Raw genomic sequence first — 19,213 nt, 5'->3', positions numbered from 1 at the left:
ACCTGGATGATATGCTTGTCGCTTGCAGTGTTTCACAATGATGTTTTACTGGACAGGAAACTGACAAAAATATAGGCCTACAACTAATGATCACATTTACTTTTCATTTCTTTTCCATTTAAACACGTAGTGGTAATGGGAAAATTAAATTGGAATGCCTGTAGCTGTCAGATAAAAATAAGTCTGTCTGCAAGCCATATCCTCTCCAACATATAATGTACTTGTACTTTCATTCTCATGAACTAGGACAGGCTTGAAGGCACAATGTAAATTTAGCAATTGAAAATGAAGTTACCGTGATGTATATATATATATATATATATATATATATATATATATATATATATATTCCCCAAAAGCATTCAGGAAATAATTCACACTTTACAAAGTACCCCAATCATGTTTCATTCTACAGTCTCTTGTAAGGCATAAATGGAAAGGTTGCCATGAGCGCCAAGACAAAGTTATCATTCCATGGGGGGAAAAAAAATCTTCTTAGCCTTAAAAACAAAAAATATGATCACCTACAAGGCATCCCTGGACTGTAAAAGATTGAAATGTACTATGGGCAAGGTATTATTAATACCTCAAACTGGACATTGAGTATGCATATTATAGGGAACTCTGGCCAGTATGCCAACTTGCTATAGATTGACAGTCAACAAAAGTGTAATAAATCAATCAGTTCAATTGAAAACAAGGGTAAGTTTAAAAAAGTAGGAAAATATAGCCTTGTTTAAATTTAGTGCACCTAACTGAACAACAAATGACATCGTCTTCATGTGTCTTTCACATCAAAACTTTTTTGGTTCAGTTTTTTTTTTTAATATTTGTGTAGTTGAAATAATTACATCTTTTTTGGATCATGATACCGTGCAAAGACATTCTTACTTTGTGACGTATTATGAATGTCTACCAGTAAGTTATGTGACCCCGAAGAAAATAAAAACTTATATTGACTTCTCGTAAACACCCAAAAGGAGAGCATCTGTTGCACATAAATAATTGGCTCAAACATTTTTGGCGCCGTCTATTAATTGCTACATTCTAGAATGGTAAAAGAGCAACAGTTCATTTCATCTGTGTGGACGACTGTTTGAGAATCCAGTTGGCGAAATCAATTTCTCCATTCCCTTTGGGGAGATTTGTAGAATTCATCTGTTCCCGTGGATTTTAAACCGGGTTAAGCATTCCACCGAACATTTTTCAGCATATCTGATTGAAACTGTGCATCGGCATTGCACACGAAAACCCATCAAGTTTTTCTTTCTCAAGATTTGTGCTCTCATTTCAGCCACAGTATCCTCTGCTCCTAATCAATTTTGCAGCTGCTGTATGATTTCATCTCTGTCACTTTATATGTTTCATATTCAACAAGTTTTGTATGGTTCAAGGCTGTTCTGAGACTTTCCCTGGTTCCTTACGGGGGACCGTTATTTGATGAAGCACTACCCTAATTAACGTCTTTACAATCTGTCTTTTTCTTTGTTTTGTTTTGAAACTATTTCTTTTGGGTCTCTTTGTTCCACCAATGCACTGGAAATCACATTTGTCACCTGCATCACCAGGGGAATGAGAAGCAATCAAACTTCATCTCGCCTCGCCCATCCAAAAAGTGGCCTGGGAGTCTGAGCATCCATGTTACCCGCTGCACACTTTCGATCCCGACCCATGATTGAATGTCCCCGATAACGAGGCTCCCCACAGCTGTCTAATTGATCTGTCAGGACAATGCGCGCCCTCAGTGCAGAATCATCCTCTTCTCCCTTGCCCCTCCCCCCCCCCCCACCCGCCCACTTCTACATATCCTACGGGGATAAGAGAACATCATATTTTGCCAACACTTCCTTCCTTCCTTCCATATTTCACTCACTCGCATTCCAGTCTCTTTCGTCCGTACACTGCCCTCTTGGGGCCAGGACGTGTCTGGTAACACTTCAAACCAACGAGAACCACGGGCAACTGTCACTACTGATGCACAACCCCCATCTCTGACTGATTGAAATAACGGGCCATGGGTTCCCCCCCCCCCCCCCCCCCTTTGCCCAACCTTCTTTTTTTTTTTTGTTGATATTACACTAGCAGGCAGGGGACAATTCTTTACTAGGAACTCTTTGCACGTTGCTGATAAAAATTGTCCCATGTGCGGCAAGATATTGGCTCATATTATTTGTACCATGCAACATATGTGCAGACAGAGAAAAGGACATACAGAGAATTAAAGAGAGAGAGAGCGCGCCAGAACGAGAATAAACAGAAGGGGGAAACGGGGATGGGGAGTGTGAGGAAACAAAAAGGACAATCGCTGGTAGAAAATGGGAAGGAAAACTCAAAAAGAGAAGAAAATAAAAATAGTGGAAGAAATGAGAAGCCATGATATGAGAAGAAGATGAGTGTGGGAGGAAAAAAAAAGGGAGAGGAAAGAAAGATAACTCACAAAATAAAGACATATCACAAGAACACAAGTGAGGAAAGAAGAGAGAATATATGGGTCAAAATGGCAGACGGGGAAAATGAAAGAAAAATATTAAGGTCAATATGAGGGCAATATAAGGCAGGAGGAAGACTGGAGAGGGGTAGGTAGAGAAAGGGAGAGAGAGAAACATATAGATAGATAGAGAGAGAGAGAGATAGGAGAGAGAGAGAGAGGAAAGGAAATGAAAAGGATATGATTGAGCTTGATATTACACGGCCTCTAGCACTTTTATTTCGCCTGTCATCATCGGAAAAGTCTCAATATGAGCAGAACACCGCAAAGATCCTCTCAGATGACATCCCCTGATCAAGGAAACTCCACCCTCCTACGATTCAAGCAGAAAGCTGGCTCCCGTGAATATAGAGCCCTAGCTGGTGCATTATAAACATACTCCCGGAAAACTGAAACCCACCAAACTCCAAAACAAGAACAAGAAGAGAACAACAACAACAACAAAAAACCACTTTCTATTTCTGATAACTGGAGCAAGTTGCCATTAAGGTTTCATACTCATTAACAACTTGGTAGGAAGATGACCATACAAGTACTATATCATTGCATTAAAGGGATGTTATAATTTTGGTTGAGATCGGGCTTCAGATTGTTTTTTTATTTTGTGAGATCATAAGAAACTACTTATGAAATATGAAATAACATACAATTCTAAGATTAATTCAAAGTTTATTTGATGATCTTGATAAAAGGTGGGACCTACCTTTTATAAGGACCACTTTGTTTTTGGATATCTTAGCCATTTCAAAATCAATATTCATTGAATAAGCCAGTTACAAAATATGAAAGAGCATACAATTCTTAGAGGAATTCAAAGTTTATTTGATGATAATCAATTTTTGAAAAAAAAAGAAATAATGGCTGAGATATCCAATTACAAAGAGGTCATAATAAAAGGTGGGGCCCACTTGTTACTAGGATCCCAACCACAACTATATTATCCATTTAACCCATTGAGGATGAGTCCCGAGTATACTCAGGCAGATGTTTATGGGAAATGGGTGTTGTAGCAAAATCAGTCCATCCTCAACAGGTTAATCATATGCACAGACACTCTTTGCTGCCATGCAATCTTGATCTGTGACTCCCGATACTAACTCAATGCACATTTTGTTGAAAACTAGAAATATCACTTAAGGTGATTAATACCCCCGCCCCGTGACGACAGTCTTACCCAAGGAATGATCTTTCCTTGATCTTCTGCCATTTAAATGCCGTTACCATGGCAACGCAGCTTCCGACACGTCCGAAAAATATGTCTTGCACATCTTCCCACCAAGACTATTGTGTGTGCCACATTTCATAAGCTTTTGTCAAAAACTGAGGAAGTAGTTCAATCCACAAGATCTTTCCTTGATCTTCCGCCATTAATATGCCATTACCATGGGTAACGCAGCTTCCGGCACGTCCAAAAAATATGTCTTGCACATCTTCCCACCAAGACCAATGTGTGTGCCACATTTCATGAGCTTCAGTCGAATACAGAGGAAGTAGTTCAATCCGCAAGATCTTTCCTTGATCTTCTGCCATTTATATGCCGTTACCATGGCAACGCAGCTTCCGACACGTCCGAAAAATATGTCTTCCACATCTTCCCACCAAGATCAAGGTGTGTGCCACATTTCATAAGCTTTGGTCAAAAAACTGAGGAAGTAGTTAAATCCGCAAGATCTTTCCTTGATCTTCTGCCATTGATATGCCGTTACCATGGCAACGTACTTTCGGGTACTGTCAAAAAATGCGTCTTGCACATCTACAACCAAAGGCACACATCTGTACCAAGTTTCAAGGAAATTGGGCAAAAACTGAGGAAGTAGTTTGCAACACAAAATTTTCCATCATTTTGGCTCATAATATGTGAGCTGTTACCATGGCAACATACTTTTTGTCACTGTCAAGAAATGTGTCATGCTGACCTATATCCTAAGACAAACATTCAATATGAATTCCATGAGAATTGGAAGAACACTGATGAAGCAGTTTTGCCATGAAGCATTTTGCCCTATATTTTACCAATAACATGCCGTTACCATGGCAACGCACTTTTTGCCACTGCGGAAATATGTGTCTTGCACATTAACATATTCAGATGAACATCTGTACCTAATTTCATAAAAATTGATCAAAAACTGTGGGAGGAGTTCGCGACGCAAGATTTGTACCCATTTTTGCCCATAATATGCCGTTACCATGGCAACGTACTTTTGGGTACTGTCAAAAAATACGTCTTGCACATCTACAACCCAAGGCACACATCTGTGCCAAGTTTTATGGGAATCGGTTGAAAACTGAGGAAGTAGTTCGCGACGCAAGATTTGCAACGGACCGACCGCCCGACCGCCCGACCGTCCGCTGATTCCTATATACCCCCTTCAAACTTCGTTTGGCGGGGGTATAATGATTCCTATACACCCCCTTCAAACTTCGTTTGGCGGGGGTATAAAAAAACACCACACAAAATGGAATCTACGAAAATTTGAATGTCTCTTGAGACATCAAATGAATCAAGTACTATCTAGAATCTGTAGAGTCACGAAAATACTTGTTGAGTTAATCTTAATGAGATGTTGAATTTTAGAATTCCTCATTTGTCTGGTTCATCAAATGTCACAAATATTCCCTCAACGGTGAACTTTGGGCGAGTCTCCTTCAGAATGCATGAAAGACATTCAGAGTTTATTTTCATCTTTCAAGTCGTGTGGCAGTGCTCTGCACTAAGTTCCTGGACACACTTCACAAAATGAATCAACTATACTCTCATCCTATAGCTGTAATGATAAAAGTATACTTGCTGAATGCTTTCTTTGATATATTTTCTGTTCCCTACGGCAATGAATGTACCATTATGTGGTTGATTTTCCTTGAATATACAGTAAACAATATGTTGATTTGATTAATTTCTAGAAAATAATACAGATTTGATTCAACAGTGCATCTACTTTTCTTACTGTCATTACTATCATCATCATCATTATGATTATTGCTATTATCATTTTCATCATCATCATCATCATCATCATCATCATCATCATCATCATCATAATCATCATTTTCAGTATCATCATTGTTACCATTCATTATCACTTTCAATGGTCAGGAAGGCAACATATCATTCATAGCAAGAAAACAAGAATAGAATAATATGTCCAGGCATATGATCTTGCGGTCTAAATCGAAAGAATGCTCTTGTGAATAACGGTCATACCAAACACACACGGAGTCATTGGAGTAGAAAGCATCGTCTTGTCAGTTTGTTGAGAGTCGGCCACTTGCTTCGTGCTTTGAAAGCATGGAAGCACTAGGGCGAAAGTGGAGATATAATTCCAACTCTCGTACACTCTCATTCTCATTGAGTGGTATATCAATACAGTGTAAATCAATTTTCTTTTTTTAATTGAAAGTGCTTCCTTTAGAATCACTCTGCTCTCATTCCCGTTCATTATCACAATCACAACAACAAAAGACACAACACAGAATTTAAATTGCATTCATAGATTTAATTTACCAAGTTTCTCAGGCAATGTACAAGTGATAAAACATATATCACAATATGAAGTATACGAGTATGTACAGATCATTCTACAATACAGTTTATACAAGCGCTGAATATTGTAGTTATCAGCAATCAATGTACAATTCAGCTGATGTGTACATATCCAACTGTATTTACAAAAGTTATGTAAATTTCAAATTATCAATTTTTCTTTTGTTTGAGGGGAATCTGGAGACTGACAAACTCAGCACACACCTTCACATGGACTCATTCACACATACATTATTACAGACAAAACACACGCACCCATATTTTTTCTTTGCCTCTCTTTCCACAGAGCAAATCTTCTCTTTCATCATTTCCACTCCCTGCCTCTCTGTCCTCCAACAGTGCCTTCCTTCTTTTTGCCTTTTTTTAAAAATCAAAAAAATCTATTAATTGTGGTCTTTTATTGGATGGCAAAATAGTTATGAGGGAAAAAATGAAGGAAGATTTTCATTTTAAATCAACCCTCAACTCTTTCAGCAGTGGAAAAAAAATCTTCAAAGACTGCTAACACCAATGGGCGCAGTCTAAGCAAATACTGGATTTTACGCCAGGGTAAACAAATGGGGTGTAAACCTATACGGCTAACATCTGGGCAAATAATCTGCTGTTTGCTAAAAGTGGAATGTCATTACAAATGCTTGTGTTACCTAAGGCTCCTCTTTGTAAAGATATAGAAAAAAAAAGAGAAAACCCCCCCCCCCCGAAAAACACTTTGTGGGATTATCATGGTGTGTTGAAGAATCATGTACACATTTCTTCACGATATACCAGCACTGATAAGGGCACAGTACTGAGTTGCAGGGTGCTTCGGAATTATGAATTACACAGGACGTTTAAGTGGTGCATTCAAAAAGCTTATTCTTGTCCGCTTGATTTCCACTGTGTAATACGAGAAAATATTGAAGGAAATGCATAGGCCAATGTTTTAATTCCCCATAAGCTACCGTTCTTTGTGGCCGTGCAATATTACACCGTGTATTGTCTCATCTGTCGTACAAGTGCTTGCTAGGTGCACAGACTCTCATTACATTTCACAAGTTTGCAAACATCTTGCTACATAGGCAAGTGCAAGTCACTTTATTTTCAGTGCAGAGTTGACCTCAATGTCTCGTAGAAGTATGGTACTTTTTCACAGTTAATGCCATCTCTAGATAATGACTATAGATAATAATGAATATATTTAATGGCTCTAATTCATGGAATGCCAGGGTATATTGCACTCGTTAGAGCCAATATTGCACTCATCTTTAATTCGTGCATATTGACCGGTAACTCCTGCAATATTTCCTGGTATCCCATTCATTGATATCCAGTATTATGTAAATATCATTATCAATGCTAAAATCAAGCAGAAAACAAGAAAAGATCAAAATAATCATTTCCAAGTGAATGTGACCTTTTCATGTAAGATTGATACTGAATCTGCAAATACTATTAAAAAATGAAATCTGATGGGCATTCCCTGCCAATGTCTGTATTTACTTGATAACAAAGACAACAAATGCCATGTAGTTCTCATCATGGAATAACAGAGAGGTATAGTGAATTAGGCCCTATGAATGATTAGAAAATAGCAACTCAAGTTGGCTTTCGCTATAAAGCATTTTGAAGATTGCTTGAAACTGCAGACCACCTGCGATTAGTGTCTCGAAGACAGTCATTTCAATTCAGATATAAAGCACAGACTGGAATTTCAAGGGGCTTTTCTAAAACATTGGATTTTCACAGAATTCTCAATTACTTGACTAATATAATGTTCTGTGTATGCCATCTGTTGCTAACAACAACACAGAGCCCTTAACCCGTTGAGGACGAGTCCCGAGTATACTCGGGCAAATGTCTATGGGAAATGCGTGTTGTAGCAAAATCAGCCAGTCCTCAATGGGTTAATGTCTTCATGACAAAAACATTTGATAACTAAAAGCCAAAAAGAAAGCAAAAGCAAGCCCCCTATTAAAAAAAACAAACAAAAAAAACCCCCATCAAATATCAAGGAATGTTGCTAGAGCCATGCTCTCCAAACTTTGATTATCAAACAAAATCCTAGCCGCCCCAGCTTTTAATTTTGCACACACACACAAAAAAAATTGATTTGTTAATCTCCCTTGTGATGTCATTCTGCCTCTCACAAACTGTTACAGGAGGAATGGTGAGAAATGAATATACATCTGATGATGAGCAATAGGCTACATCAAAAATCACAAGATCCCAGCGTCTGCACCCCAGCATGCGCCACTGGCTTTGGTCGTTTTGCATTCAAGGGAAGAAAACTGAAGGAAATCTTAAAAAGAGTTCTCTATAGTATCTCTCAATCTCCTCCTCTCTTCCCCGCCCACGCCCACTGTCGCCGCCGCCGTGTGCAGTCATGGGAGAAAACTGCCCGGCTCTCATTTTTGATGGCTGGTTTTTCCCTCGATCCTCCAAACTAGCCCGCCGTTGACTGGTTGTCCCCCGAGGGGCTCTGCGACACCGGCTTGTAGAATGGGTCCTTCTGGACCATGAGGTCATGGAGTTTCTGGTAAGTCTCGCACTCTCCGCTGACGCCGTTCTTCTGCAAAGGGATGGTTTGAAGACAAACGAGACGAAACAAAAATCAACAGATCAGCTCAAGCGCGATATGCACATCAGCATTTCTCTTAGTCATGTACATGTTCTGTGGTTCTTCAAAATATTATCTGTATGCTGGAAATCTACTAGGGTACCAAGAAGCATGGTGACAGCCGCAAGTACAGCATGCATACGATTCTCCGTTTCGGAAACCAGAAATTGTATGCATTCAATGAAATAGGGAGACCACTCGCACGGAAACACAATGATATGACCTTTACTGGCAGGTGGACATTGCACACAGGCAAAACTGTGTACACATTACCAACTCTCAGGGGAATCAAACTAGTGGTCTTTGCAAGTGAGGGGCTTTCAGACCAAGATGCTGGTTTAAACAGGCTTATTGGGTCCATTGCTATCTGTTTCATGTTTGATGTTACTCAGCACATCAATGAAACAGAAAGATTTGGATTTAAAAACATGGCTATCACCTGACCATTTCGGTTGCCATGATAAGTTTTCCCCACATGATTTCTGTGACAATGTTAACGACTTCGTTTCATTGGGATTTGGAGGACATATTGATTTTCTCTTCTCCCCCCATCAAGTCTAAAGCAGCATTTTCCATCTAGTCCTCCACAAAGCCAGGCAATTTTAATCCATTCTGTGGATTCTCATGGGCTATTGATCCATTCTGTTGGCCAATCAAAACAGCTTTTTGATAGTCAAGAAAGTATGCAATGTTAGGAATGTAAAACTCGGCAGCTACACTGAAAACAAAGTGGGCACAAGGATTTAAAACACACTTGTTGCAGAGCTTCTTTTTCTCTCTCTTTAAGAAGTTGCCAGCTTTATTTCATATCTACACTCTATCGCCTTCTATTAATGACAAGTATCAGTACAAGCTTGCAAATTAACATTCCCCTTTGCTCTGCAAAGTCTGCCGAGATCCCAAAGTTCAGCCTAATTCGAATCCCCGCACAATACGCAATTTGCGGCTTTTCAAAAAACTTGTGCTTCCAATGGGCCGATTATTACACCTGTTTTGATAGCTATTGACACAACACAGCATCCTGATAGTCTGGATACACGTAGGGAAAACACACACACATACACTCAAACACATATTATGAGTAAAGTAGGCATAGGTAAGAAAATTCATATAAATGCAGATGTCCTCCCTTGGGGCACGTAAATCCCCCAAGAAGCAAGAAAGTAATAAATATTGGGAATTAAGATACCCAAATGCACCTCATGTATTTCCTTCCCTGAGTCAACTATGCAATCTAAAGCTCTCATCTTTCTTTAAATATTTACCCGTTTTTCCCCCCTGCAATGATCTTCTGAGTACACAGAAGCAAGAAATCTCTGCAAAGTTTATTATTCCAACATGACATATTCCTTTCAACTAAAAACAACTTGACAATCACGGTTGGATTGTATAATCCTTCACAGCAGCACTGCCAACCTGCTTTTCCCCCTCACACTCTAGAAGTTGATGGTGAGATCTGGGATCTACTCCGGTACATGATGATCCCCCGAGGATTACTGACGAGGACTGTTCACATCTCTGTTAGACTAATCGTTTTTTTCTTCTCCTTCCCCCCTTTATTTTTCTAGTGCCAGATATGTGGGTTTCATGTATTCATTTTTGGAGAACATCAGGTGGAAAAAATAATTCATGAGAACCAGAGTGTCAAAAATATCCATAACCACAATCTTTAATGACAGACATATTATACAAAAGTTTTTGATGAAGAAGCTGTGATAAGAATATTCTGCATTTGTTCATCGCTGCAAACTTTTGCTAGGAAATTCTGGACAGAGCATTGCATAATTGGTATGTAAGGCCAGGTAAAAAAGAGAAAGTTAGTTTCTAGTCTGGATTTTTCGAGAGAGGTAATGTGGGAGGTCCTTGCTATTTGATATCTTACTATTTTTCTGATCTGAAGCCACTGCATGCATGGGCAATTGCAAGCTATAGCACGCGGCACTAGTGTGGTTTCGCACAGCCCTGTAGGCTTCCATAGTGATTTTCAGTCATGCACAAACTAACCCTAACCATTTCACAACCTAAAATACTTATGTCTGAGTCTACAAAGTCAAATAAAAGTTGAATATTTGCCATTGACTTTGGCACTTTTACACATTTCGGAATGATTTTACACTGCTGCTATGTATGTGCACAGTATTTTGTCACTTTTAAGATCCTATTCTTTGCTTGAAAATGTTGTCATTGTTGGGTAAGAATTCCTGTTCAGATGGAGAGTTGACTTACCGCAATGGACAACCTCATTAGCCCTTTGAGAGCCGGATGAGGAGACAGTGTGCTGAGGGTCTGCTGATACTGGACAGCGAGAAGTAATGCCTTCATACCTGCCTCCCCGATTTGATTACCTGTGGTGCGAAGCAAAAAAAAAAAAAAAGAATGTGGGGGATAGGAGGAGGAGGAGAAGGATGGGGAGAGGAGGAGGGGGAGAGGAGGTGGTGGAAGGAGAGGAGGAGGAGGAGGAGGAGGGGGAAGCGGGAGGGGAAGGAGGAAGAGGAGGAGGAGGAAGAGAAGGAGGAGGAGGAGAAAGAGGATTAGGAGAAAGAGGAGAAAGAGAAGGAAGAGGAGGAGAAAGAGGAGGAAGACGAGAAGGAGGAGGGGGAGGAGGTGGAGAAGGAGGAGGAGGGAAGGGGAAGAAGGAGAAAGAGGAGGATGATGAAGAGGAGGAAGGGGAGAGGAGGGAGAGGAGGAGGAGGAAGAAGAGAAGGAAGAAGAGTAGGAGGGGTAGAAGAGGAGGAGGAGGAAAAGGAGGAGGAGGAAGGGGGAAGAGGAGGAGGAGAAGAAGAATGCGGAGGGAGAGGAGGAGGTGGAGGAGGAAGAAGAGAAGGAAGAAGAGTAGGAGGGGTAGAAGGGGAGGAGGAAGAGGAGGAGGAGGAAGGGGGAAGAGGAGGAGGAGAAGAATGAGGAGGGAGAGGAGGAGGTGGAGGAGGAAGAAGAGAAGGAAGAAGAGTAGGAGGGGTAGAAGGGGAGGAGGAGGAGGAAGAGGAGGAGGAGGAAGGGGGAAGAGGAGGAGGAGAAGCAGAAGGAGGAGGGGGAGGAGGAGGAGGAGGAGGAGGAAGAAGAAGAAGAGGAGGAGCAGGAGGAGTTATTATGAACAATATGCTCTGGGTTCTGGGATGCTGTGCACTGTACTTCATAAAGGAACACTCTTCGGAAGGCACTCTGTCAATATATGGATACCATTCTAATTTTTTTTTTTTTGTTGTTGTCATGAGCCTAAAATGAAGAGGACTGATACTCTTCAATGCAGATAATGTTATATTTCATCCTTACCAAGTGCCTTCTGCACCTTTTTCAGCAATGGGGAATTGAACTTCCTCATTATTGCGTCTTTGAGCGTCAACAATCTTATCATTTGACTGGCTAGCTCTTGAATGAACATCGTCTCCCATCCACACCCTAGTGACTTGGAAGCAGCGTCAAACGAGCAGCTGCTGCGTGAAAGAATAATTTGGCTCGAGAAAGTCCAATGGAGTGGATGAAAGCTAGTCAGCCAAGTATAAGGTTACCTAATGACGGAAAGAGTGGGCAATTACCAGATGAGTTTCTATGTGTTTACTCAAATTGCTGAAAGTTTTCTGTATCAATTAGGCTTCCTGTCACTGTTGGTATCATTTTGAAAGTATTATCTGTGTCCACTGGGTAGCATTATGCAGTATTTGAATAGTTAAAAAGGAATTAAATTCTTGAAAAGCGTGGGTGCCCCCATCAATGTGTTAAAAAGAAAGAGAGAGAGAGAGAGAGGGGGGGATAGAGGGACTTAAGATATACAAACAATACCTGTTTGAGAAGCACGAGTCAAATGCATGATTAATTCTTTGAAGCATCATTTGATACGATGATTGGTCATCTCCAATATAAACGCAAAGTCTCCACATATCTCTCCTTTTCAAAACGTCAGCAGAGCATCATATCAGTTTGAAGGCATACAAGTCTGTTCACATCATCTGTTCATATTACCTCGTGCATCCAATATCACTTTATATACCCATCCTCTCCTTCCTTCTCTTGAAACCATGAATATTCATGAGAATGTCACATTTGAAGTATCCCCAAACAGCAATGAAGTGTACAAGCAGAATTATTTTTTTTCTGCTTGTATCTACAGAAAACACAAGCAGAAAAAAGAAAGAAAAATGAAGTAAATTGAGCCTGCGTGAGTCCACATTGCAAACATCTTGTTTCACTCATTCTTTGTGTTGTTCATGAAAAACACACACTTGAGACGTAGTGGTGTCTCCAAACCCCCTGTGTGTACACAGAGGGGTTATTTCTGGGCCTGACATTGAGCACTGAGCGCTGATGTCGTTGTTCTGACCCACCGGTGAAGGGGCTGACAGCTTCTCGGTAACGCACGCGAGAAGGGCAGGAGAATCGATCCCGCCAGAGGAGTGAGCAAACGTGAGATGGATTACATCCCTAATCAATGTAAGGAAAACTCTGGAGGACTCGTGCCCGCGATGACGACGATGCACGCTGATGTGGGTAGATAACGAGAGGAGGGGAGGGATCGAGGGAGTTGCCTATACTCACGTGCAAGGTTAAGGTTGATGAGAGCCCGGTTGCCGGGGATCCAGAGCTGGCCGTCGATCGACTCCGGCTGCTCCGCCACGAGAGGGTTGATGGCTTCCAGGATGTCTGGTGACTGATGCACGGGAGAGGGAGGGGGGAAGACAGGGAGAAGACACATTACTCGTCAGAGTGATTGAGACAGGGCATCAGATAGAAGTGAAAGATGGAGGAGGGGAGGGGAAGTGAAAAGGGGTGTCAGACAATTGGGTGGTAAGGCGAGCTTTAGCTACCTACCAGTAAATCAATTGAAAAAAAAAAGATAGAAACAAAGACAGATAAAATGGTAAGTTAGAGAAAACAGATGAAAAGAAATGGTTATAAACTGGATGAGACATGGAAACATTTGAGATAATCTGGTTAATGACATATATTTGCACAGGACACTGAAAACAATGAGCACACAAATTTTCACCAAAAAATACAATAAACATATATTAAAAAAAGAATCTTGTTGAACTCTGACTGGGCACCCCTGCCCTGCCTCTACTCTCCCTAAACTCTACCCAGTTCATGAAGGTTTAATATATGACCTCTGCTTCCACACATTAAAGTGCATGTTTGGTAGCCAAGTGAAGACATTTGCAGTGGACAAAGCAGACGACTTTATTACACAGGCGGGCACTGTATATGGAGCTGGGGAATGAACCCTGCTACTGGGCGCTCAACAAGATTATGATGGTTCCACATGTAATGGGCGAGAAGGCTGGATAGGGAAGGCTCGCATTAAAGAGAAAAGGGGAATTGGGGAGGGGCGGGGATCAAGACACTTGTAGTAATTAAATGATGGAAGATGGGCAGGATGTATTTGGGAGACAGGCATTAATAGAGCAAAGGCCGCATTTATAGTTCAGTGGTGAACAAGGGACCGGGAGTTAAAGATGCTTAGTGGTGTGAATCAGAATTGAGCAGGGGGGGGGGGGGGGAGGAAGGAGGAGACGTAGACAGAGAGAGAGGGAGAGGAGAGATAGATGAAGCACGCTGGTAGTGACAGTGGGGTGCAAATCTAACTGGATTAAGATTATCAGGGGTACAAGGTGGAGAAGACATTTTGGCACTATTAATCCAGTTGGTGCAGTTTGCACTGACACAGAGTACATGCCCACTCTTGACACCAAAGTATGCTCTTCAGGGAGAAATACTGGTAACTTTACTGGGCAAGCCCACTAAAACAAATATAAAAGAGCAAAAAATGAGGGACTTGCACAAGAGAATGGCTATATACTTGTTTTTAAAAGGCAGGGTGATGGCAGGAATGGGCAAGAGAAAGATAATGGACGGTATCTTGGGAGAGAAGAAGAAGAAGTGATGAATCTGATGTAGCAATCAGGAGAATTCTGGGGTCTTTAAAGGTGGAGTAAAATGTATGAGGATACAGATTGATTGGAAATAACCATATCAAAACAATAGCCTTAAAATATGCATAAATATATATCCATATATATGAAGAGTTTGTTTGCAAAACAGTTCAACTGCCATTTCTGAACATCTTTTAATAAAGCCAAGTACATAATCAGATAGAGTAAAATAAAACCTTTCCACTGATACATCACGTGTTACACAAGAATTAATACTCTTGAAGTTATGATTACAAATATCCTATATTTTCAGTTTCTTTTTGCTTTTCTTTTTAGCAGTTTTAATCACAAATATCTCTAATTAACAAGCATTGAGTTAACTCATGATCTTAAGATCACGCTATTCATAGAACCATACCGGCGTTTAAGTACCGGTAAATTTTGCATATATGTCTAACTTAACAGACGTAAAAAGCTTGAATGTGTTACACCGACCCAATCCATACGCGAAGCTGTAGGCCTATACCTTTACAATACCAACCCGCCCCCCCCCCCCCCACAAAAAAATACAAAGAGAAACTTAATAATTCTACCACACTATTTCTGTTAGTTAGTATTAACAGCCAAATCTCGTGGTAGAGAACAGAATGGAGCTGGTAGAAGAAGATGGTATGAAATGAGTATCTTTGTGGGGTATTGGGGGGGGGGGGGCAAATGAAATGCAGATATTTGTTCATTTTGTTTCTCTCTGAGTTTTTACCTCGGCTTCACTCTGTTTCTTGTCCTTTCCCTTTGTCTTGCCTTTAGTCACCTTCATCGTTTCCGCTGTTTGACAGAAAAGGGGGAAAAAAGACAACACAAAAGCTTGAGCTGGAGTCGCAACACGAATCACATATCTCTGTATACCATAAGCCTACCATTTTTACATAGAAATATTCCTGCTGAACTCAATGTTTACACAAATATTGCAATATCTTAAAATCATTTTCTTTTTTGATGCCCCCGCTATCCGGTAGAATTATGCAGTGTTAGCTTACATTATCCCTTGCCTTTCGGTACAAATTTCCTTCTGGGGGATAATAGCATTAAGACAAGAAAATCCTGCCTTTCATCTTTACAAAGTGCATCACTTTCACTCCTTCCCAGCAAGAAAGGGATTCTAATATTTGATTGAATCCCAGGAAGTGTGCGATTGATGATAAGAACGGAAAATCCTGTGCAATGATTTAAATACATATACACTGCATTTATTTCTTCTTCTTCTTCTTTTTTTAAATCCTGCTTTACTGGAAAAACAAAACAAAACAAAACTAGGTAATATTTCTTGATGATAGCAAATGACATCACAAACGTCTTTCTTCCCCAGATATGAACTCTTCTTTATTTTAGTACTAAAAATCCCCAGGAATCACGAGTGCGATTCTAATCTATAAAATAAATTCAGATCTGCAGAACACAAATTGCTCTTTCACTTTTGAAATTCTGGTCAGAATATTACCACTGACACAAGTTGATTGTTAATGAAACGCGTTCATAATGAACTGCAAATTTCTGACATGGGCGAACGCAGAGTGAAACATATTTTGTTTTTATGTCATCAGATTATAAGTCATCACTAACCACTGACTCTCAAACACATTGATAGACATTTGACTGTGGGAAAATGGAGAGTGCAAGACAATTCATCAAAGTGACAGTTACAACCTTTTGAACCCGTGTGTAGAGTGCAGCACCCAAAGGAGTTGATGACACAAGTGATCATCAGGATTGCATATATACAACAATTATACTGTTGGATTCACACTCACATGATGAGTGCACATAATGATGACATTACATCACCTCTCTGCATGAATGCACACAAAACACATGACTGTTCAGCGGACTGTTGAAAATCTCAACAAACATACTTTCCCTAACAATTCTCTCAGTATGATTTTGGTTGCCATATGACTTGGGTTTCTTCCCTCTCAAAGCGTCACTCCAACTAGACCTTCCAACTTTTCTGACTGAAAAACAGGGATGATTGGTACTCAAAATTAGGAAAGAAAGAGCAGTTCCCATGAGAGCGTGTAGTAAAATTATCAAGAAAAAATAGCAAACTCCTATTGAAACAAGAGCTGGGAATGGTCAAAATTTAGATTCTTTCCACCTCTAATTTAAATTCAGAATGGTTGCGAGGTCTTGTACTCCAACTATGACAATAAGAAATTTGTGCATTTGGCTTCTACAGTCCTAATTGCACGCCTGATATTTTGGATTCCTTGATTTCTTGTAATTTCTTTAAGTTATAGGATTTTTTTAATGGTATAGTACATAAATGTGTGGCTTTATTTTAAAGGGGGTTTGATAAATCAATTTAATCATGACATGTTTACTCTATTAAGAGGCAGTAACTACAAGACACACTGTTTACACTAATAGAACCCACAAAAATTTACACTGGTGTTTGGTAATTTAGTTTTACACCGGTGTAAATTCGTTTAAGGGATGTTGTCTTTACAACTGAGAGTGACTCTGCTTGATAATTTGGCGACGCTTTGTTGGCCGGTGGTTAACTTTGCAAAAGTGTAACAAAAATCACTGGGATCGTATAGTTTTGGTTGAGGCCTAACTTCAGGTTTCTAACATTTTTTTTTTTTTTTTTTTGGTGAGATATAATTGAGAACCCTCTTATGAAATATGAAGGAGCATGCAATTCCAAGAGAAATTCAATGTTTATTTGACGAAAATTTGTTTTGAAATGGCTGAGATACCCAAAACAGAGCAATACTAATAAAAGGTGGGACCCACCTCTTATTCCGACAGCTTTGTTTTACTTTGTTTTTGGATGTCTCTGCCATTTCAAAACCGATTTTCATCAAATAAACTTTGAATTCTTCTTAGAATGGTACGCTCTGTACCATTTCACAAGCGGAATCTTGATATCTCGCAAAAAGTCAAAAGCCCATTTCTCATCTCCACCACCACTATACCATCCCTTTATGAACCAACAAAACAAAACAAAACATGTTTTCACAATTTTGGGTGGCTGAAAAGTTCTAATGAATGACACCCATCAGAAATGTTTTTCTTTTTTTTCTCTGCGTGGTTTCAGAATAATTTCACACACTTTATGACTTAATAGGTGACATAGAAAGAAATGAACTCGAAACGTCTTTTACCAGATGCCACCTTTTGTTTATAGTTCATCATGTTTTGTATGCATTAATGCAGATTTATTCTGCTGTCTGGTATTAGTGTCATGTCAAACGATTACCCAGGTAAAAAATTCAAAACAACACACGTGAGGAAAACAAAAAACCCTCACCATAATAAAAGTGTTAATTTTAGTAACACAGCACACAGTGTACTATGGATACACATAGGAGATTACAGTTAATGAAAATCACAGCACAATGTAGGTGAATGTACCCTAACGCTGCATAGAATGTTCGTAGGTTAAATTGTGTGATGCCAATGTAGTTGTGTTGAAAACACAAGTTGTCTATTTTGACAGTGACATACATGTATATACACACATAAATGACATGTGACACACTACAGAGGAATTACATTTTTGTATATATGCATGTAGCTGGAAAATATGTCAAAAAGCAGCGATGATAAATTCACTCAAAGATGAATGCAAGTACAGCATAGGCCCACTGGTACCTCATTAGAGATGGCACCTGCCACAAACACTGAAAAGTACAGTCTTTGGATAGGGCATGTGACATCTCACAACATGTATTTTTACCATGAGAAAACACACAGGCGGTTTCCACTCTTGACAAGATACCACTGCATGGGCAAAAAAACCCACTTACGCTATTTTGGGGAAAGTCTTTTTCATCTCAAAAACTCCCATCTACTCAAAAGATGGAAAACATATGTGCAATCTTCTACCAGGTTTATGCTCTGTATTGAAACATTATTTGATGCAATCAATGTAATAATAGAGCAAAATATCACTGACCGGTGCAATGCACCTACGATGTAGTTGCAACGGGTGCTGTTCGTTATTCCGAAGGTTCGTTATTCCAAAGGGTCGTTACTCCGAAGGGTCGTTAATCCGAAACACCTACAGTGTATACCTAGAGTTTCGTTAATCCGAAAATGAAAAAGGGTTTGTTAATCCAAAAATTTGTTTCGTTATTCCGAAGGTTCGTTATTCCTAAGATTGGTTAATCCGAAAATGAAATTCGGAACAATGAACCTTCGGAATAACGAATCTTAGGAATAAAGAGCCTTCGGAATAACGAACCTTCGGAATAACGAGCTGTAACCGTTGCAACCACTGTGCATGATGCATGAAGTAGTCTATACCTAATTTATGTGGATGCATGCGACTGATGCTTTACTTTTATTACTGCAGTGAATCCGATAATTTATAGAAGCATAAAGCACCTAACGTACGCATATCATTAGAATGCACAAATAGATGAAAATCAAACAACGAATTACTACACTTTATAATCTTTTAATCCTTTCTCGGTTTTCTCTTCAATGGAATCAGCAACACTGTTGATGCATATTTGAGAACAGAAATTAGTTTAACCCGTTGAAGACTAAATGTAGTCTCAAGTATACTCGGGCAGGTGTCTATGGGAAACATGTGTTATAGCAAAATCAGCTCATTCTCAACAAAAATTACCAATGCCTAAACTCACCTATACAAAGATGAATAAATGGAGAAAAAAGCTATTTTCAACGGAAACAGTGAAGCTACACATCAGTCA

General features: G+C 39.8%; 1 pseudogene; it reads right to left on the bottom strand.

Moving 5' to 3' along the window:
• Positions 1–8,090: 8,090 nt before the first annotated feature.
• LOC139720863 (leucine-rich repeat-containing protein 71-like) overlaps positions 8,091–19,213 on the bottom strand; it is a 112,242-nt pseudogene continuing 101,119 nt past the window's right edge.

This window comes from Diadema antillarum, unplaced genomic scaffold, assembly GCF_040938485.1.
Source record: "Diadema antillarum isolate AM-2024a unplaced genomic scaffold, OU_Dant_1.0 scf00000134, whole genome shotgun sequence".
Lineage (NCBI taxonomy): Eukaryota > Metazoa > Echinodermata > Echinoidea > Diadematoida > Diadematidae > Diadema > Diadema antillarum.
Note: the sequence above shows the minus strand (reverse complement) of the source record. Positions and strands in the feature narration are given on the sequence as shown.